Consider the following 23,461-nt stretch of genomic DNA (forward strand, 5'->3'; position numbering starts at 1 on the left):
AAAAGGTAGAAAAATCATAGAACTTTAGTAAAGTGTCTTTGGAGTTTCACTTGTAAAATTTTTCGAATCTCCATCATACTTGATAGAGAATCACATGTAAAAGTTCGAAGCACCATAACGTTGTTGGAGTTTCACATAAAGCGACTGCTCAAACAGGCAGAGTGTGCTGATGTTTTACATGTTAAAGTTTGAACCTACATTACACTGTAATGGAGTTCGCATAAAGGGAGTTTTCGAACTCCGTCACGGTGTCTTGGATTTCCACATGTAAAAATCTGAAACTCTATCGTTTCACACGACGGAGAAGTTTTAGAACAATAGAACATTATTAACTTTGAGTTTTTTTGTGTTTTGGCTAGGGGTATTTTTGTCCAAATTTTATTTTTGCATAAAAAAGTGGCTACTTTTTAATTATATTTCAAACTGTGGTTATACTTCGAATACTGTTCCGACAAGCGGTTAGCACACACAATTTTACGTTGGGTCAGTGATATTTAACAAGAAGTCAAATATGGGCTCAATCCATATTAAACCTGCTGAAAAAGGGGTAACCCCGAGTAAAATATGAGTTGGTTGACGCTATGGTAGAGCTTCATCATTGTGACCCAAAACGACAGACTGCTGAATCTTGATAATGATGAACATCGACAAAAGCATACTATTTTGCTCCAATACTGACAGTTCTAGTTGTTCCAAAGAGACCCATTTGAAGTCAATAAATGATCAAACACTTTATCTTCCTATGTATTATATCCAAAAAAATTAATTTGAAATTTTTTAGTAGGGACAAGTACATAAGTAGTCACTCGGGTGAAAATATTTATAATTGGATGGCCAGATAAAATCAATATACATTTTGTAGCATGTATAAGCTAATTCCAACTGCTAACCCACATTACAAGCACACTTAAACTCAAACTAAACGCGCGAAAAACTCTTGGCTGAAAGTTCTACATGACTTCAAATTCGTGCAATCACACTTTGAGAATGGGAACTTCAACCTATAAAACGCATAAACCACGCCCGAAAATTCAATTTGCAAACAAATCGTAGGTTTTCTGAGGAGTAAAATCAGTGTAGAACTCCACAAAAAGTACGGATCTGGAAAGATGTTCGCGCAAATTGTGGTCCACAATTAGGTACATAGAGTTGATTTCGTTCTGAAATTGCGAAATTGATGCAAAATCATGTCTTCTGTTGCTAATGTGATTCCAATTTTGGTTCCGATTTTGATACAACATGGCGGTCAATGGGTAAGCAATAGTAAATTTGATAATTTCAGTATTAATGGAGTGTTGTCCAATTTGGACTATAGTTATGTGTATTTTGTTTATGAAATATGTAAGCAATTAGGTAGGGCTTCAACTACAACTGTGATCGAGAAAAAGTATATGGTTAGGGCTAGATGTCAAGCAATGCCTATATACAATGATATATGAGTGTCTGATTGCATATGGATATGAAGAAAAAGACCTAGATATCAATGAATATCCATTATGCATAGCGTTGAAATTTGCATGTACAATTGGTGAATGTTCAAATTGTAGCTTGCTGGCAACAACTTCAACTATTATACAATGTAAGGTAATAAAGGAAATATAGATTCCTCCAATGGCTATAGAAAAAAAGAAATTGTTGATGTTGTTATGATCGATTACAGAAACAATATGATTTTCAGGACATAACAAGGGAGGAAAACTGTATAATAAAGGATCCACCTCATAAACAAATTGCAGAAGATCAATTGTATTGGAATAAAGATATAATAACTAGTGGAACGAGTGACTATGCAATACAAGATAGATTTTAGTTTATGGTTCCTATATTTAATGTATCGAAAATATATCGCTGTTGTATAAAATGTTTTCACAATGTTATACTACTTCATTAACCATTGCAAAATGGTGAAGAACAAGTTTGTCAGTCTGAAATCAACATACACTTTAGCAAAAATCACGAAAGACATGAGAAATCTGTATGGAATAAGTATGAATTACAACAAAGCATATAGATCAAAAGAAAAGGCGTTTTAACTGTTAAGAGGTTCCCGAGGAAAATCTTAAGGTAAACTGCCAAGTTACTTATATATCGTAAATAAGATAATTCAAGAATCTTTCACAATGTCACACAAAACAGAGGACGGGAACTTCTTGTATATTTTTGTTAGAGTTGCACAACCTGAATGGTTATCCTGATCAATACATGACTTTCGTCTAAGGGTAGAACACGTTGCTCGACCTGTTCTACGTACGTGTTTGCACAATAATAATGAACAGGAAAGTAAAGGACACAATGGTTTTTACGTGGAAACCACCTGGCTCACAAGAGCGATAAAAACCATGACCTACACTGTTACATCTCTCATTTCGGTACGTCTTTAGTTTATGGTACATTAATCATTTTGGCCTTGAGTTTTGAGGTTCGTCTTCTAAGTTATGGGATGTCGGACATGTTTAACCCTTGTATATGAGTTGCTAAGTTTAAGTATTGTAAGCATTGAAAGGATTAGAAATTAAATGAATCGGATAAAATAAGTTTCGTCGAGGTTCAACATTTATTTGAATGAAATACGATCCAAGCTATAATACCCCGTATTTTTGGACTAGGAAATTGGACCGTCCAACATGAATAAATTTACCCGTGCTCGGAAGATTTAGTCATATTCAAGCATGCAAATCAAGTATGGCCAGGTACGATATTAATTATCTGGGAAAGTGATTAAATGCTGGAATTTGTGTAAGATAAGGATTAAATAATGAGTTAGGGGATAAGTACTATGTGGACAAGGTGGATCAACGTGGCCAATTTGCAAAGAAACAAGTTTTGGTCCTTATCAAATTACATGCAGGTTGGTGGCTTCTTATTAAGCCAAGTCATTACATTAAGACTTAAATTGGTTGGGGCCCACATTACTTAGTAAAGATAATTCTTCAAGTCATATCTTTGAATTGGGGTTACCTTATTAAACGTACTTTACAGAAACTTCTCTATATTACTTAGTGTTCTTATGAGAAAAGTTGGCAGCAAGTTAATTTCTGTATGTAGTGGTAGCAACGTGAGCTATCAACATAAATGGAGTCCTTATTTTGCTATTAGTTAGATGGATTTTCTTAAGAAACAAGTTCGTCAGCAGCAAAAAGTATTTTGGAAGAATTGATACGAATGTTTTAGATGAACCAACGGATCAAGATGAAGCAACATTATTCAATTTTGTTATGGGTTTCGCTCACCGCTTCAAGCTCGTTATTTGCTTTTATCGTGTTATTGAATTCGGGCACTATTCGAAGTGATGCAAGGTAAGAACATTCCTTCTCTACATGAATTTGAGTCAATCTAGATAATAACGCAGTTGCTAAATTAGAAAGTATGGAGAATATGTCAGAAATCGTATTTTGTGTTTTTGTTGACATATGGGTTGTTTGGTAGCTGTTCTAAATTGTTGATGCCTAAGATTGTTAGACTTGATGAGGTTATTGTTGTTTGTTGGTCGAACAGGAAGAATGTTGAAGAAACAGGGGAAATGTTTCCCGTTTAAGTTTAATTTTCGATATATGAAAATGGACTCGTTCGTAGTTTAATGATAGCATCGTTATTATTGTTGTAGATTAAAGTGCTGCTCGAGTTGAGCTCTTTGAGTTGCCGAACAAGTGATTGGTATGTTAAGGCTATCCTTCCTTTCATTTTGGCATGATCCTTATGATATGAACGAACGGACGAATGAACAAACTTCCATATCACTCTATTCTTAGAAGCATTAGGAGTGCTCTAATCTTTGATGTTCTTGCACCCTTTTTATGATTACTCCTTCTGTTTATGGGTCTTGAGAGTACGTATATTGATGATATTAGCTCATTGATGTTTATCGGAGGTAGCACGACTTTATGTCACTCCGAGAGCTTCATTTATTCATCTTATTTGTGCATTGCATTCATTTATACATATGCACATTGACCCATGACCAGAAGGCGTTATATATGCGTATATTATATGTATATGGGGTATGGGGAAAGGGATAGGCAATATATACGCATCACCACCTGATCAGCTGGTATACGATGATGATGATGATGCCCACAGAGGGGCCGACTTGATATGATATATGGATTGGACTGCACGTTCCGCAGCACTAACATTTATGGATTAGGCTGTATGTTCCTCAGCACTAACAGTTACAATTATCTAAGATTTTTGAAAGAAAGCATGCATAACATATGCCCTCAGAGGCACTTTCAGTTATACAGAGTTATACAGACACTTCCAGATATACAGTTACACAGATACATTTAGATATGTATAGATGAACTCTTATGTCTCATATTCCTTTCATGATTCTTACGTATATGCTGTTTCCATGCCTTACATACTCGGTACATTATTCGTACTGACTCTCCTATTTTTGGGGGGCTGCGTTTCATGCCCGCAGGTTCTGAGATACAGGTTGTACAGGTTGATGATCCATCTATTAGGATGTCAGCTCAGCGGATAGGGTTGACGCACTTCATTTGTTCCGGAGATGCCAGGAGTCAGCATGGTCTTATGTAAATATATACCTATGTATGCAGATGTGTATGGGTATGGCGGGGCCCTATCCCGACCACATTGTGTTATGTTTTCCAGTAGAGGCTTGTAGACAGTTACGTATTGTCAGATGATGTCCAGACTTGTGGTTTCACATGTTGTCATAGGTGGTTATGATAGCCTTATCGGCCTATGTAGTATGTTCAACATATTCATATAGATGAGTCTTTCAGATTAATTGATACACGCATGTTCCTTATGAGTTTATCGAGAGTCATAGATGGCCCTATCGGCCCCCTATGTTTATGTTGATATTACAGATGTATGTCAGGTGGTGTCGGACTAGTATGGTCAGGTGCCCGTCATGGTCCTCCAGTTTGGGTAGTGACAAAAGTGGTATCAGAGCAGTTCTGTCCTAAGGTTGTCTACAAGCCGTGTCTAGTAGAGTCTTATTTATGGGTGTGTTGCACGCCACACTTATAAACAAGAGGCTGCAGGACATTTAGGATGGTTACCTTCCTTTCTATCCTAGATGGTGCAATAGAGCTAAGTCACAGGATATAATATTTCCAACCCTAACCTTGATTGTTTTGTAGTTGTGAGATGGCTTCTATGGGAAAGAAGGCTGATAGTCCAGGGGCTTCCAGAGTCAGCCATTCTTATGATACAGACCCATCGGAGAATGTGCCCTCTATCGAGACAGATCCATCGGAAGTCATGTCCTCCATAGAGACAGATCCATCTGAGATCCAGGAGGAACCCACTGAACAGGTAAGGGATAGACAAGTATTGGGAGATGACCATTTATGTAATCCCAGAGTGACGGTATCCGTAGAACGAGGGTCAAATAAGAACAGTGGTAAGTCTGAGAGAGTCAGTATAATTGGTGTCACACCCTAATTTCCGATAGGGCATGATGGGCACCCGACCCTTACTTAGGGCCGAGCGAACCCGCTGACTCCCGTGAAACTCATAACCATTCTGGGCCCTTAAATCATAACATGAGTGCCAAATGAAAACCTTTCAAAGAACAACATGCTTTTTGTCTTTTTCAAATCAAATAAAATCTGTGATCATATGAAAGCTGTAACAAATGCGCAATAATACATCGGCTTACAGAGTCGCTTACAAACTGACATGTTACATACATGACTCTGTCTGCAAAGCCTCTAACATAACTCGAGACACCATAACATAAACACTCTGACTCGACAGCACTCCGGGAGGAAATGGAGCTCGCCAATCCAGCTGGAACATCTTCTATTAACATTCTCTACTCATCTGTACACCGCGTGGCACGAAACGCGACCCCCGAAGAAAGGGGTCGGTGCGGAATATGTGCGAGCATGTAAAGCATGGAATACGTAAAACGAGGTCATAACCGAAGTAAGGAGTACGAAAGTGAGCATAATAACGAGAATACCAAAATGCTTGCATTGAAATACAAATCATACATAAGAGGTACAGAAGACAAATATAATAATCAGAATGCCAAAATGCTTACTCCTGAAATACAAACCGTGCATATCAACGTCATGTATCATGTCCGGCCCATAATGGGACTGAGTGACATAAGTAAATAATCACCTCGTACATATGCATATATATAACGTGTCCCGCCCTCCAAAGGAGGGACTCGGTAAACGAGGTCATATAACCATCATGCATAGCCATCGTATCATCATATACATATATACCGTACCGAGCCCTCTAGTGAGGGACTCGGTGAATAGAATCGTCATATCATCATGTCATCATATTATCATATCATATATCACATACGGTCCGTAATGGGACCGTGATTTAACGTGGTCGCCACTCCATCTTTAGCACCACAACACATCATACTTCGAATATTGTATACCTCCGAACACATCATACTCCGTATCATATCATACTTCATAACACATCATACTTCGTAACACATCATACTTCGGAATCACATCATATTTCGGAATCACATCATACTTCGGAATCACATCATACTTCGGAATATAGCATAGTGCGCACGATAACATATGCCCGGACTCTACGAAAGAGGTAATAACGTAATGCACGAAGCGAGTAATCGTGAGAAACTATATGCAATTTAAAACATTCACAAAGACTCAATAGAGTAATCAAAATGAACTATCATTTACAAACGCACAATAGCCAAATCAAGTTTCTTCCGAATGTCACTCGGGTACATATCAAATAGACCTTTAGAAATCATAGTTACGTATCAAAATCATATGCATAAAAATCCTCATTTCAGACTCACCAGATAAGTAAGTAATCATACTCGGGGGTCGGGATGATAGCCATATTATGTTCTTTCAAAAAGTCGTTAGGACTATACAAAGAAAGTCTCGGGGCCCACGGATGTGCATCATACCAATCCGGGCCCGCCCACGAAAGTTAGAGATATTATACGTTATAGAATCACTTACGAGCATATCAAAGCTATCCGGTTCTGTCTATGAAAGTTACGGACATTTTTAGACATAGGAGCCTTTAGGAACAAAACCGTTTATACAACATTTTAAATCCAATCATATCAAAGACATATAAACCATAGCTTGACCATATAAGGATGCCAACATCAAGAAGCAAATATGAATCATAAACATGCTCGGAACTTAAGAATGGAGTTACCCCAAGGCACATATCATGTCATATCTTACTTACGTCTAAGACATGCCAAAAGAAAGAAAGAGTAAGCTTTACATACCTCATTCGCTTCCTAAGCTAATCCAAACTTAAGTCTCGGGCTCTCCAAGAGCTACAACAACATCGTTATATACCAAACATTAGCTATAGGTACTTAAAACTCCAATCTCAAACTAGCACTTAATTCTACAGAAATTTGGGCAGCATTTCCCCTGTAAATTCAACAACCCCGATGTCACACCCCAATTTCCGATAGGGTGTGATGGGTACCCGACCCTTACTTAGGACCGAGCGAACCCGCTGACTGTCATAGCACTCGTAGTCATAATGGGCCCCTAACCGGCCATAAATGCGTAATGAATTTTTTTTTTTTTAAAACAATATACAAGATACCTTTCAAATCAACATAACTTGCGACCGTACAAAATCGTAATATCATGTATACAATACGACGGCTTATAGAGCCGCTCACAACTGACGTCTTATACACACGACTCTGTCTGCAAAGTCTCTAACATAATCAGATACCATAACATATGTATACACTGACTCAAGAAAGACTCCGGAGAAAATGGAGCTCGCCACTCTTTGTCGGAACACCTTCTCGCTAATGTCTTGACTCACCGGGTACGCGCGCGGCACGAACGCGACCCCGAAGAAAGGGGGTCAGTACGGAATATGTACTGAGTATGTAAGGTACAGAAAGCAGCATAAAGCATGAATATAAACATCATGGGATCATAGAACGGATAATGAGGTAAAAGGTAACCTGTTTTTTTTTGTTGTCCAAAAAGTCTCTTTTCATAGGAATAGAAAGTAGAACTTATATCGAATCATAGCGTGTCACATCATATCGTAGCGTATCGTGTCATGTCGTAACATATCATATCATGTCATAGCGTATCATGTCACATCATAGCGTAACGTGTCATAGCATAGCGTTTCATGTCATAGCATAGCGCGTCATGTCGTATCATAGCGTATCATGTCGTGTCATAGCATATCATGTCATAGCATAGCATATCATGTCATAGCGTAGCATATCATGTCATAGCATAGCGTATCATATCATATCATAGCATATCATGTCATAGCGCCGAACGACGTCGGCTCGCCCACATAGCGCCGAAATACTCCGGCTCGCCCATAAATCCCGCGTCCGGGCATCCCGCGTCCGGGATGATAAGCCAGCTGACCAGGTGGCAATGAAACATGTTTCCCTTCCCATTCCCCACATATATCCCATCCCCCATGTCCCCATATGCATGTACATATCTGGTATCATCCTTGTCATCATAGAATCATCTTCACCGTTTTAGTCATAAGAGCTTTCAAAATCATCAAACTTGGTTTTTGAAGAAAAATGAATATTTTGGAAAACATTTGAGAAAAATGAATATTTTGGAAAACATTTGCAAACCTTCTTTTTAAAAGAAAATCTCGTCTTAGAACCATTACTTCTAACGTTTGAAAATGAGAACGTTATGGAAGCCTTTAACACGTCTCACGTTATCACTTTCGTGGTAGGAACGTATCGTCGACATATTCGTCATAGGCATTTCTTCATACTTGGCGTCATTATTATCATTATAAGGCCGTTTTCATCGTTTCTGCATAAAGGCTTTCAACCTCTTAAGATTTGGTCTTTATAACATACGGACATCTGGAGGACATTTACGAATTTCGGAAAGAATACTTGCCTTAGAATCCTAGGCTTAATAAAGTTACCTGAAGAAGGTTTTGGGACATTCCGGTGCCATCGGTGAAAGTTACATTTATTCAAGCTACCTTTCCAGTGAAACATAGAAAATCTAATTCAATTCTATTGAATGAATAGTAACTAATTTCAATCTCGGATTTCTAGGAAGGGAATTGTCCCCGAGGCTCGTATTCAACCTAGTATGCCTAAGACATGCCAAGGAAGAAAGGATAAGACCTTACATACCTTTTTCCGCTCCTTGTGCTACTCCAAATTCAAGTTGCAAATCCGCCAAAATCTACAATTTGGTCATGTTTACCAAACATTGACTAGAGCATTTAGAAGTTGAATCTCAAGATAATACTTGTCTACCGAAATTTCGTAAAGACTTTCCCCTGTAAATACACCATTTCCAAAATTCAACTTGGCTAATTTAATCAACAACAATCCGGGAATTCAACCCGGCCAAACTACCAACATAATGACAATAACCATACTAACAACTTCCATATTCAATCCAAGATACCTTCTAACACTCCAATCAACATACTACTTTCTTCAAGACTTTCCGATTTTCAATAAAAACAATAATAACCTTATAATATATTTTCCAACAACACCATACCAATATCATTGTTTGCCATACATGCAAGAACATAATATTCAATTTACATAACTTCAACCACAAGTCTCCAACTCCTACCATTTCACAAAAAATTACTAAGCTCTTATTAGCAATATGGAATCCACACAACAACAACCAATATACTAAATAAAATTAACTCATTTTCCTCCACACTCCAACAATTATGCACGGCCAAGCATACACTATGCAACCACGGCCAACATCATACACACATGGCTACAACTTCTCCAAAATTATTCAACTTCCATGATCAACATAGCATCCACAACAACAACAACCAAACACTAGATAAAATAATTAAGACATAATTCCTACACACACAAAGACATACACGGCCACCACCCCTATTCCATATTCTTTATGAATTTCACTCATTTTTGTATACTACAACATGCACAACATCCATGACATATAAAAAGGGAATGAATTCTTACCTATTTCCTTAATTCTTCACTTGGCTAGAAATCACCCCTTGTATGAATATGAGTCTTTCTTGCTCCAACACCCCTTTCACTTTGCTAAGGACTCTTTAATGGATTGTTTGGCTAGAGAGAATAATTTTTTTGATGCAAAATCATCCAAGGTTTTTGTGGAGTTTGCTATGGCCGAATGGCCTTAATAGTTTTTCTCCTCCTTTTCTTTGTTTTTGTCCTTGAAATTTCTTGAGAATTCTAGAGAATTTTTGTGATTAAGATGACTTATTAAGTCATCTTTTCTTGGGCCCTTTTAACTTAATTCTCATATGGGCCTTAATCCATATATTGGCCCAATTCAAGCCCACTCCTTCCTCTTTTTTTTTTTTTACACGTCATGAAAAATTATTTTCGAAATTCCGAATTCACCCCTTGGCCTTCCTCCATATTTCCGTGAGGCATATTGCGAATTTCCCTTTATGCCCTTGACCTTTCTTAAAAATTCCGCTTCTAATTGCTTCATAAGCCATTCATATACTTAACAAAATAAAAATATGGCCTTGCTTGTTGTCCTCCCGCAATTGTCTTGAATTATCCGATTGCACAAAATGCGGGATATAACACCCGAGAATTCAACTCGGCCAATATTATCAACAACAATACCGACAACCATTCCAACAACATCAATAATGAATTCAAAACGCATTCTAACATTAGTAACTCTTTTCTATATAATTCGACGATATTTCATTTTTATTCAAATCAACCGCATACGATCAAACCAACATCAATATTCACACGTTCAAGTACTAATCCAAACTATTTAAACATGATTCAAGAACACTTCGGACAATCCACAAAATATTCAAATCAGCCCCTCCAATACACCATGCAACCCGAAACCCTCCAAGTTCAAGAAAACAATCAACAATGCATTTCTTCCTTCCAATTCCATCGACTACCCCAACAATTCACACATTGACAATATTATTATCATAAATACAAGAAACCATATTACAATCACATTAGCTTCCATAATAAACCACAAACGACTATAACTTCAATTTGAACCATTAAACTTTCATTTGCATCATAGAATTCACAACAACAACAACCAAAACACTAAGTAAATTTAGTTCATTCCTTGTCACAAAACAGCCCATACTCACGGCTCAACATCAACATACAAAGTTTCATGAATTTCATCCATTTCTACACACTATTCCCTCCGTTCTAATCCGTTAAAACTCGAATAAACTTGTTAACAATGAAAAGGAACCTTAATCTTACCTCAAGTGTGCAGCCACCACGTCCACCCTCTTCTTCTTGGTTGATTTTTAGCTCAAATTGAAGGCAACGCGACGTACGACACTTTTTTCTCTTCATGGGCTTAGGAATTCGGGGCGCGGATTTTGGTCAAAATTAGTTTTTCTCTCTAGGATCTCCTCTCTCTTTTTCTCCAGAATTTTCTGGGTGTTTTGGTATGAAAAATGAGGAGAAAAGGCTTATATTTCATTTAAAAAGGTGTGGTTAATGGGCCTGACCTGGTTGGGCTCGGGTTGGGCCTGGCCCACTGACCTTTCTGCCTTAAAATGTCCATATCTCCTTATCCCGATGTCTCCTGTGAACCCACGACCTATGGTTCGAAAGCTATTTCAATTATCTATAACTTTTATTTTGGGAGTTTTCCCAAATTCCAAACTCATAATACCTCTTTGGCCCCTCGAAGTTAGATCACCCGAAGACGTTTTCTTAAATCGTTCTTTTGGAGGGCTTACACTCATTTTTAGCTTATGGGTCCTTCTTAAGACTTGATAAACTTCACATGTACTACCCATATATCTCTTCATATGTCCTTTATAAAATGCCAACATGTGGGTCCCACCTTAACTTCTCAACTTGGCTAGAGTTTGTAAGTTGCCAAGAATGAATGTTTTGATTGCTCCAACAACTACTCCACGTTACTAGAGACCTTCCAATTGGTGGGAATGCTAGAAGAAAATATTTTTTTGATCACTATTTGAGGGCTTCCATTTTTGGTCACCATGGCCGAATGGCCCTTCTTATTTTTTTCTCCAAGTTTCTTGAAATTTCTAAGGGGTGAAGATGATGAAAATAATCACTTTGTCATCTTTTAACCACATATATAATTTATCCATGTGGCCCATGGCCCACACCCCACACATGGCCACATATGGCCATTTTCATGAAATATCAAGTTTCCAAAATTTCACTTTTGACCCCAAATTTTCCTTAATATTCCATACCAATAAAATCATAAGCAACTCATGCCTTAAAACAAAGTTGGAAAAAAATAGCCTTGTCGTTAACTTTCCGCAATTAGCTCGGAATAGCCCAATGTACAAAATACGGGATATAACAATTGGTACATTTGTAGACGATGTGGGTGTCACAGAACAACCTGTGGAAGAGCAACCAGATGAAGAACTCCCCCAACTCCCATTAGATTGAATTATACTAGATCAGAGTTCTCGAGTGGGGCCAAGGTAAGGGTTTCCGTTGTTGGAACTTCAGGACGTCAGTGCTTATATAAGGAAGTAAAGTTTATCGTTCATTCATTTGGAATATTACACGAAGGTTATGTAATATGAGTATTAATTGTAGTAGTAAATCCAAATTCACTTATAAGGTGTTAAAGAACAGCAAGATAAGGGGCAAATATGATTTACCAGTACGTAAGCCTCCGTGAAGGGAGTTGATTGATGAAACGTTTAGAAGGAAAAGATAGAATTCTAGAAAGAGTGTTCAGATACAACTTATGAGACGAGCTTTATTACTTTACATTATTTATAGTAATCAGCCCTGTGTGGTTGAGTTGTGTATCATATGTGTTTCTATATGTGGCCTTCTAAGGCATGAGATATATGTGGCCTTCTAAGGCATGAGATGTGTTTTCTGGGTTGTGTGCAGGTTTGGGATTGTTATATTTATAGAGGAAACTCTGCCGAAATTCCCCGGGAATCTAAGAGAAATTGTGGAAACCTTTAAGTAGGATCATGACAAGAAGAAAGGAAGGGCATAGTAGCGAGTGATTAGAGATGAAGTTAGTAGTCAATTGCAGGATAAATGTAGCAAGTATGTATTAAGCTGGAAGGAACAATGTTTTGGTCAGGATAGGGTAATCAACATGCGAAGGGAAAACGATGTGCTTGGGGTAGAAAGATGCTTTATGTGCCAAGGAGAATTAAAGAGATAAACATTCCAGAAAGAGTTCACAAGTCAGAAGAATTTGACTAGCCCTTTTATGTTTTTGGAAGATTGAGTTATGAAATGAACTTGATATATATGTATAGTCCTATGCATGTAATACCAATTCATATTATTAAGTTAGATTTCACCCGATGATTATAGCGGGAAAACTTTTAAGGCACTATGAGCCAACCCTATTGACCTTAGCGATACCTCGAGGTAATAGATTGAAAGGGATATGTTTACTAAAGCTCCTTGCCTGGTAATTGGTTGATCTTATGACTGCAATTGCGTTCTGTGTTATAGTTCAGGTTATTTATCTCGGAACTAACTCGAATGGTTATACGATAGGAGTTTGTTATTACTGCTATGAAGGAAAGTGAGAGATGCAGAAATGAAGAGATTCATACTATGATAATGAAGAATGACATAAGGTTGATCAACGAAACAAAAGAACGATAAGTGACGAATGTCCAGTATGTGTGATAAGAAAAAGAAAAACATGTTGGAGGCAGAGAAGGAAAGGTAGAAGTGAGGCAAATAAAAGGAATGTCTACTAGAGCAGTAACCCGATAAATAGAGTACGAGAGAGAATCAAACTCTATGGATATCCCAGTACTAAGAAAGAGTGTTAATAGATGTTATGAAATGATTGGGATTTTGAATAGTGTTATAAGTAATGTGTGACTAATTAGATTATAACGAGGGATATGGGATTATTTGTTGAGTAAATTATCTTATGCATAAAGAGTGACTTTACGCACAACATCTCTCCAAAGGATTCCAAAAGGACCACATACTACCAATTGAGATAGCAGAGGACAATGATCCTATGACAGTGTGAACTGATCGGAGAAGAGTATGGAATGATTGACGTTGAACCTTAAGTTATAGTTTTACTAAAGATAAGTCAACGGTATTCTGGAATATGCTTATGACTATTGTACTATGAATGAAATCATTTGAGCAAAAGAATGAAAAGCGAGATACAAGAAGAAATAAGGTCTGACCGTAAATGATCGGTGAACTGACTTTACAAGTATGTCAAGACAGCAAAAAATGGAATCGCATCCCCGGTGAGTTATGCGGCAATGTCCCAAGGAAAGGTTATTGAGAAAAGGTAAGTCAAGAGATGGCAACCTTGTAGATGATGCGGTACAGGGAACATAGATTGGTTACGAGCTATATCGATAAAATGACTAAAACGTAAGACGATGTATGGGTCTTAATGAGATCGTGGAAAGAAGCATTAGGATAAATGTAAGTCCCTCATGGTTTAATGGTTATAGCAATCAGACGACAATCAAAAGGCAATCAAAGAATTAATCTTCGACATTCCGAGACAATGTGGCAAGCGGAGACGTAAGGATGAGATAATACAAGACATTGGTCGTAGAACGGAAGAGGGGCGGAAAGCCCAACATGGCAGTTGTAAAACGATAAGGTAGATTATGAGACAGAATTAAAGGATGGGCATATTATAGAAAAGCAGTATTAACTGCGGTACAAAGAAAGTTACCTATATCGGTGCAGATTCAATATGTGGATATAAGTAGTTACCAAAAAGGGTACTCTTACAAGGCCTATTGCGGGGCATGATTAACATATAATTTAAAACCCCTTAAGATCATAAATCATGTGAGTATTATGGCTTCTCTTCAGGCGTAAGATAAATGAGAATAAGACGGTATCCCTATACAACAAAGGGTTTATAGGAATGATTTCGTACTGGGGATATACATGCAATGATTATAAGATTAAGATTAGGGGGAGAAGTAAATAATAAGGACAAAAAGGTATCTCGAATAATTAAGTATGAACAACTGGAGGATATGTTACGAGCTTGCGTGATTGATTTTCGAGGTAGCTGGGATGATCATTTGCCCCTTATCGAGTTTGCATATAATAACATCTACCATTCCAGTTTTTAGATGGCTCCTTATGAGGCTTTATATGGGCGGAAGTATAGGTCACCCATAGGATAGTTTGATGTTGGAGAGAACCAGTTAGTAGGCCCAGACTTAGTGCAGTAGGTGGCTGAAAAGGTGAAACTGATTCAAGAATGATTACTAGCGGCAAAGAGTTGACAAAAATCTTATGCAGATAATCGATGACATACGTTACAATTTGAGGTAGGCGATTGGGTCTTCCTGAAGATCTCGCCTATGAAGGGAGTAATGAGATTTGGCAAGAAGGGTAAACTTAGTCCTTGATATATTGGGCCATACATAATCATCCGTACAGTGGGTAAGATAACATATGAGTTAAGAGTTACCTTTTGATCTTGAGTCTGTACATCCAGTGTTTCATGTGTCCATGCTCCGTAAGTGCATAGAAGATCCCTCGAGAGTCGTACCAGTAGATGATGTCCAGCTGATTAAGCAGTTATCATATGAGGAAACCCCAGTGGCTATATTAGATAGAAAAGTCCGTCGGTTACGCACTAAGGATGTGGCTTCCGTTAAAGTGCTTTGGAGGTAGGCGATTGGGTCATCTTAAAGGGCTGGTTGGGTGATCTAGAGCTCGAGCTCTAGATCTCCTGAAGACCCGGATGAAGCAGGTCTATCCACTGGTCTGGAGAACGAATTCTCAGGAGCTCTCTGCCTAGGTGGCTCACTGGGGGAAGCCTGTAACGCTGAATGCAAGGACGACCAGAATATGGCTAATGCAGCCTCGAAAACTGACCGACGCACCTCGAACTAGAACCACCATAACTCCCGCCTCTGACATGGCCTCTTGTCACCACCACCAAAAGCATAGGCCTTAGCGCCCTCAACCATAGAGGCATTCTCGATAATGGACTGGAAGAAAGCCCCCATAGACACCATCTGAAGACAAGGAATCTGTAGAGAGCCTACTAGTCCCCAACAAAACGCCTGATCCTATCGGCCTCAATAGGGATCAACGGAGTGGAATAACGGGCCAGATATAGAAAACGGGTCACATAGGACTCCAAGGACATGCCCCTCTGCTAAAGATGTAGAAACTCCTCCCTATGTGCCTCTCTAAAAAATCAGGACACATACTTCTCAGGAAAGGCCCGGTAGAACTTAATCCAAGTCAGGGGAGAGGAACCCTTAGGTCTGCACGCCACAATATACCTCCACCAAATCTTCACGTCACCGCGAAACTGGTAGGACACATAGTCAACCCCATGGGTCTCCACGATCCCCATACGGTGCAGCAACTCATGCATATCAAGAATAAACTCATAAGCATCCTCAGACGCAATATCAGAGAACCTCGGCGGCTCTAACTTCCTGAATCTCCCAACAAGGTCCTGATCGGACACAGTCATAACAACATCCTTCATGGGCCTCAAATCATCACCAGGAGCGTGTATCGCATCAATGCGAGCGGCCATAGCTGCAGCGGGATGTGCTGCCCGTGTAGGTCCCTGCTCAGGGGTCTGCGCCCCAACCCTATTCTGTGAGCCCCCACTGGGAGTAGTAATACCGACTGCCGCCTGGTGCATCAAGATGAAGTAAGACCCTGGCCATAGTATCCTGTATGGACTGACCAGAAGTAACCTCGGCCTGTGTCTGTGCTGGAGCCACATTCTCAGGCTCAGGAGACGGAGATCTCTCTCGGCGCTGTCCTACCATAGGAGCCCTACCCCTGGCTGGGGCAGCCCCGCGACCTCTTGCTCTGCCGTGCCCGCTGGCTGTCGCTAGCCCTCGGGTGCCAGCCGTAGCTGCGGGCTCTGGCACCTAGCCTCGGACCATAGTATCTCGAGTCCTCACCTTCTGTGAGAGAAGAGATAAAAGTAAGATACCAATTTGATCTTTCCAGATAACAATTAGAATAAAGTAGCAAGAAGGAAAGAAAGAAAGTGAGATTTCCTAAATGTCCTATAGCCTCTCGCAGATAAGTACGGAGCTCATCGTACCTGTTATATCCCGTATTTTGTACATTGGGACAATCCGGTTTAACTATGATAAGTTAGAGACAAAACCATTCCGGGATGCAAAGTCGGGACTTTTGACCTTCGATTTTATTTTGAGACATAAGTTGTTCATGAATTTGTTGCCATGGATCATTTAGGAAAATTTGGGACCAAAAGTGATATAATTGGAAGTTGCAAATCATGCAATTTTTGGCCATGTTGGCCGTGTGGTGGGGGGTGGCTCCCACACGTGCCCGTGGCCAATTTTAATTGGTCCAACACATGTGTGTGGGCCATGGACACATGTATAATTCATATGGGAACATAAAAGATGACTTCTAAGTCATCCATCTTCATTCAACACTTAGAAAAAAATAAGAACCTTGGATGAAAAAAAGGAGGCTCTCGGCCAAGACCTTGAAAATTGAAGTCCAATTTTATCCATCCCAAAAATATTTTCTTGGTGCAAATCCACTAATTGGAGGTCCCTAAGTAACGTGGAAGTGTTGTTGGAGCGATCAAACCGCTAGTTTTCATCCTAGCTAACCCTAGCTATTTGTGAAGGTGAAGGAAGAAAGGTAAGATTTAATCATGTTTTATGTGTTATGAATGATGTATGCATGTTGTAGTATGTTAAAATGGATGAAATTCATGAAATATGGTGTGTTGGAGTTGAGGCCGTGTGTATGAGGTTTGGCCGTGTAAGTGTGTGTGTTGTGTTGAAGTGATGAATCAATTTTATGTAGCATGTTTAGTTGTGTAGTGTGAAGAAATGAATGAGAATCATCAATATGTGCATGTGTAGTGTTGGCCGAATATGGGTCATGTAGTGTGGCAAAGAATGAATTAATATTGCCTAGTGTTTTAGTTGTTGTTGTTATGTGGATTCTATGTTGGAAATGAGAGTTTAATGACTCAAGATTGATGTTGTAATTGTATGGGCTGATTTGGAGAATTATGTGTAATTAATGTAATTTGTATATTTATGAGAATGACATTGTTAGAGTGTGGATTGTTGGTGCAAATCATGATTTGGAAATGAGGGATGTGTTATGGATGGGTTCTCGGGTTTGGGGAGTTTTCGGGTAAGTTGGGAGCAATTGTTGGATTGTTTGAAATGTTTTATGAATTGTTTAAGATGTCTTTGAATATCGTTGGTATGGGTTCGGGTTGGTATTGGAATGTATGAGCGTTGATGTTGGCTTGAATGTAAGCCGTTGAATAGAATATATTGAAAGTTGTTGAATGATGTAAAAGAGAGTTACTAATGTTATATTGCCTTTCGAATTGATTATTGATGTTGCTAGGTTGGTTGTTGATGTTGTTGTTGTTGATTTGGCCGAGTTAAATTCTCGGGGTTGGCCTATTTACAGGGGAAAATCCGCCCAAATTTACGTAGAATTAAGTGCTAGTTTGGAATTAAATGCCTAAACGTTTATGGCTAATATTTGATATCCGTTGACGTATTTGTAGACCTTGGGAGCCCGAGGCGTAGGTTGAGATTAGCTTGAGTTTGGAGTAGCTTTGAGAGCGTTCGAGGTATGTAAAGCTCAAACCTTCCTTCTTTTGGCATGCCTTAGTTATAAATAGGCTATGACACGAGCCTCGAGGAAATTCTATTCTCGCAATCCGAGCATGTGTATGACTCTTATTTGTTTCTTGGAATTCGTATGCTTGATATGATGAAATATTGGCCCTTATGTCTTTGGAATATTTGATTTTCAAATGTTGCATAAAAAGTTTGGTTTTTAAAGAATTCCGTAACTACGAACGCCCGTATCTTTCACAGAAAGGCTCGGATTGCCTCGATATGTTCGTAGGAGATTGTATGGCGTATGATGAGTATGTTTTCCATAGGCGGGCCCGGCTCGGGTCGACACCGTCCGTGGGTCCCGCGACTCTTCTTTTTGTAATCCTGATGACTTTTGAAAGAATTTGGTTTGGCTACTATTCCGATTTCCAAGTATGGTCATTTTACTTATCTTTTGAGTTTATGATAATGATTTTATACATATGGTTACTCACGACTCTGCTCCGTGCATTCGTTGTATCTTTCGCCGAGTCTTGGGCCGGTTCGTTGTCGTGCGCACTATGTTATACTCCGGTGTTATGCTTTGTGTTATGGTTCGCCGAGCCCTCGCTTGAGGGCCGGGTTCCGCTTATATTTGGTGTTATCTCGTGTATGGCGTTATCTTTTGTGTTATGATGTGTGACGGGGATACGGAGATTTGAAATTTTACGGTGTTATGCTGTGTTATGGCGCCGATGACGGGCGGGCGACCATATTTTCTGAGCCCTATGCATGATTTGTATTTTGAAAATAAATATTTTGATATTTTGGATATGCACTTAATTTCTGTACTTCTGTTTCCATTATGACTCAGATTTGTTTACTGTATCCTCTGCTTTGCATACTCAGTACATATTTCGTACTGACCCCCTTTCTTCGGGGGCTGCGTTTCATGCCCGCAGGTACAGATACACGGTTCGGTGATCCGCCGTCTAGGACACCCTTTTCTCGCTGTTTGGAGTGCTCCCCTTATTTCGGAGCCACATTTTGGTATATATTCGTTTTGCATTTGTATTGGTTTGTTCAGGGGTACGGCGGGGCCTTGTTCCGTCATATGATTCTGTTTGTCTGTTTAGAGGTCTGTGGACACGTATGTGGGTTATGCCTATTCTGCACAGGTGTGTTTGTATGAGATATGTTCTGAGCGATCCCATTCGCCGTGGCAGCCTTGTCGGCTTGCATTTGTATATGTTTTGGGCCGTTGCGCCATTTGATAGCCTTGCCGGCTTCATATATATATGTTTGTGTTTGAGAGACGTTTGAGATAATTTGAGACGAGCGTTGATATTTGTATACGCATAAGCTATCGTTGTGATTCGAGTTTATGAATGTGTTTGGGTGCCCAGCTCGGGCACTAGTCACGGCCTACGGGGTTGGGTCGTGACAGTGGCTATCGAGCGGTTCGTCCTCGGAATATCTACGCACCGTGTCTGGTAGAGTCTTATTTATCGTTGTGTTGTGCACCACATCTATAAACAGGAGGCTACAGGACATTTAGGATGTTATCTTTCCTTCTGATCTTAGATCGTGCGATAGAGCTGTGTTATCAGGATGACTCTTCTCTGACGAAATGTTATGTTTTCAGCGATGCCTCCGAGGAAGGCCACGGCGCCCGAAGGGCAAGTCTATAGCGATTGGTGAGACCGACGAGGCCGCGAGTTACTGGGGCCCGTCTTTGCTGTACGGAGATTGTGCCCCGGCGGCCGGTTCGGCTACACTACTAGTATCGAGAGGGGCTTGGAGCGCTCCTCCGCCCGACTCCCGAGGTTCGAGGGCGGCTCACCGCCGGCTCCCCGGCCGGGGGGCGGATGATGGGGCTATGCGAGAGGCGGTACGGCTATTGACCCGATTGGTAGCGGCGAGGCCCACGGGGCTTGGAGTAAGGGGGTGATCGAGCCAACCGACGTGACGGTTCGAGGGCCGTGAGTTTCGACATGTAATCCACCGAGTTTTCGGGTCGAAGCCGCGAGGACCCTCATGAGTTTATCGGACAGATGCTTTGCGTACATTACGGTTGATTAAGGCGACCGAGATCGAGTACGGTGAGATGGCATCATACCGGTTGCGGGATGTAGCCGCAAATTGGTATGAGTCCCGGGTATTGTCCGGAAGGTGAGGGTGCCCCTCCGGCCGTATGGGGCGAGTTTGCGAGGCCTTTTCGGCCCATTTTCGCCTCCGAGCTACGACGTGCCGAGTAGACAGTTGCTATTGAGACGAGAGGGCAGGACCGTTCGGGAGTACAGTTTGGAGTTTGACTCGTTGGCCAGATATGCGTCTGCTTATGTAGCTGATATGACTGACCGGATGCACCGGTATGTGATGGGGCTAGATCGCTATATGGTCGATAGTTGTTTAGTGCTGGCGGCCCAGCCAGGTATGGATATTGCCCGTGTCCAGGCACACGCCCAGGGTATGGAGGACCGGCACAGAGGGCGTCAGCCGATAGGAGATTATGATAGGGGCCGCCCCAGAGGGCCTAGATCCCCGGGGTATTCGAGGATTTTCGAGGCGGGCGGCCTCGGCGACGGCGAGCGAGATATCCTCCCCGGCCAGCACGGGGCACACCGGTTCGCGGCGGGGAGATCGGAGGGTGCAAGATATTCGGGGGCGGCCGAGCTCCCGGTGTTTTCGGGCTCACGGTTGGACGTAGGCTCCGGTAGTCGAGATGAGACCACCCGGACCTCCGTGTTCCCACCGTGGGAGACGGCACTCGAGAGTGTTTTCGTGCCACCGGTGCGTGTTTTACTTATGGCCGTCGGGGCCATCGATGAGAGATTGTCCGGTTAGGGGTGGTGCGGTAGCGCGGCTCGGCCCTACCGGGTCGGCCGGTGGTTCATCTTCATCCTCGGTCGCTATGTGCCCGCGGGGCGAGGCATGCCGCACCGGCAGCCGCGGCGCGGGTCGTGGCGGAGTTCCGGTTCTAGCGGTCCTTCGAACCGCATATATGCATTGGCCGGCCGACGAGGACCGGAGGCGTCACCTAATGTTGTTACGGGTATATTCTTGGTCTTCTCTCGAGATGATGTGTATGCGATTGATCCTGGCTCTACTTTATCATATATTTCTCCCCTTGTTGCTAATAAAATTGGGATAGAATGCGAACCGATAGAGCCTTTTGAGGTAGCTACACCGTGTAGATTTCGTTATAGCCAGAAGCGGTTTATAGGGATTGTTGGGTAATTGTTTGTGACCGCTGCACTAAGGCAGATTTGGTAGAGTTACATATGACTGAGTTCGATGTGATTATGGGTATGGATTGGCTAGCTTCTTGTTATGCTAATGTTGACTGTCAAAAGAAGATAGTCCATTTCCAATTTCCAGAGGAACCAGTTATAGAGTGGGCAGTAATACAAAGATCGCCGAGGGGTAAGTTTATTTCATACCTCAAGGCAAGAAAAATGATCAGAAAGGGCTATATTTATCATCTGGTTCGTGTACATGATTTAGAAGCAGAGGCACCGACTCTTCAGTCAGTCCCAGTCGTTAATGAGTTTCTAGATGTATTCCCAGATGAGCTTCCTGTGTCTTCCCCGGCGGGAGATAGAGTTCGCCATTGATCTGTTGCCGGATACTCGGCCCTATATCTATTCCTCCGTACGTAATGACACCTGCGAATTGAAGGAATTGAAAGAGCGGTGAGAGATTTATTAGAGAAGGGCTTTATTAGGCCCGCACATCACCCCGGGGAGCGCCGTATTGTTTGTGAGAAAGAAGGATGGGTCGTTGCGGATGTGCATTGATTACCGGCAGCCGAATAAGGTAACAATCAAGAATAAATACCCCCTCCCCATGATTGATGATTTGTTTGATCGGTTGTGGGCGCCGTGTGTTTCTCGAAGATAGACCGCGGTCGCTATCATCGAAGTACGGCACGAGAGGGTCGATATTCCTAAGACGGCATTCGGGACCCGATATGGGCATTATGAATTGAGTGATGTCTTTTGGGCGACTAATGCTCCAGTCGTATTTATGGACCTGATGAATCGGGTATTCAGACCATTCTTAGATATGTTCGTGATGGTATTTATTGATGACATCCTGGTTTATTCGCGATCAGAAGCAGAACATGCAGATCATTTGAGGACGGTACTTGGCGTACTTCGGCACCAGAAATTATATGCTAAATTTTCTAAATGTGAATTCTGGCTGACTTCAGTGGCATTTCTGGGGCATATTATTGGAGCTGATGGCATCCGGGTGGATACCCAGAAGATTGAGGCCGTAAAGAATTGGCCTAGACCTACGACACCTACTGAGGTGCGTAGCTTTCTGGGATTGGCCGGTTATTACAGGAGGTTCGTAGAGAAGTTTGCTTCGATTTCAGCGCCTTTGACAAGGCTGACTCAGAAGGGAGCTAAGTTCCGGTGGGATCGATGCTTGTGAACGCAGCTTCTAGTTGCTGAAGGAGAAGTTGACTACAGCTCCAGTCCTGACTCTTCCCGAGGGACCGGATGGCTATGTGATTTATTGTGATGCCTCTGGTATTGGGTTGGGGTGTGTGTTGATGCAGCACGGCAGAGTTATAGCTTATGCTTCCCGGCATCTCAGAAAGCACGAGAGAAATTATCCTACCCACGATTTGGAGCTAGCCGCGGTGATTCATGCTTTGAAGTTGTGGAGACATTATTTATATGGTGTTCACGTTGATATTTATACAGATCATAAGAGCCTCCAATACATCTTTAAGCGAGAATGAGCTGAACTTGCGGCGAGAGAGGTGGTTAGAGTTGCTGAAAGATTATGATGTTGATATTCTATACCATCCTGGGAAAGCTAATGTTGTGGCAGATGCACTCAGCCGTAAGTCTATGGGCAGTCTAGCGGACGTGCCATCAGAGAGGAAGGAAATGGTTCACGAGATCCACCA

The sequence above is a fragment of the Lycium ferocissimum genome, unplaced genomic scaffold, assembly GCF_029784015.1.
Source record: "Lycium ferocissimum isolate CSIRO_LF1 unplaced genomic scaffold, AGI_CSIRO_Lferr_CH_V1 ctg2558, whole genome shotgun sequence".
NCBI classification, from domain to species: domain Eukaryota; kingdom Viridiplantae; phylum Streptophyta; class Magnoliopsida; order Solanales; family Solanaceae; genus Lycium; species Lycium ferocissimum.